Below are 291 nucleotides of genomic sequence, written 5' to 3'. Positions count from 1 at the left end.
AAGTGGCGGGGGTGGGGAGAGGGAAGATGCTCTGGGTGGGGAGCAAGGGTTTAAAGGGCCAGGATCCTGCTGGGTGCCCCCAGCCCAGCCAGGGACAGCAGGGGCGAGGCGGGATGGGGAGCCGGAGGGCTGCCCCACCCCCTTCTCTCTCCGGCGCCTCAACTGACCTGGATGCGGAGAGAGACTGCGGCCGGAGTGGGGTAGGGGGCTGGGTGGGGGAGAACGAGGTCGGGAGGCGAAAGGAGGGGGTCTTTCGGCGGCAAGGCCGGGAGAAGTGTAGGGGCGGGGGGA

The sequence above is a fragment of the Myotis brandtii genome, unplaced genomic scaffold (assembly GCF_000412655.1).
Source record: "Myotis brandtii unplaced genomic scaffold, ASM41265v1 scaffold368, whole genome shotgun sequence".
Classification (NCBI taxonomy): domain Eukaryota; kingdom Metazoa; phylum Chordata; class Mammalia; order Chiroptera; family Vespertilionidae; genus Myotis; species Myotis brandtii.
Note: the sequence above shows the minus strand (reverse complement) of the source record.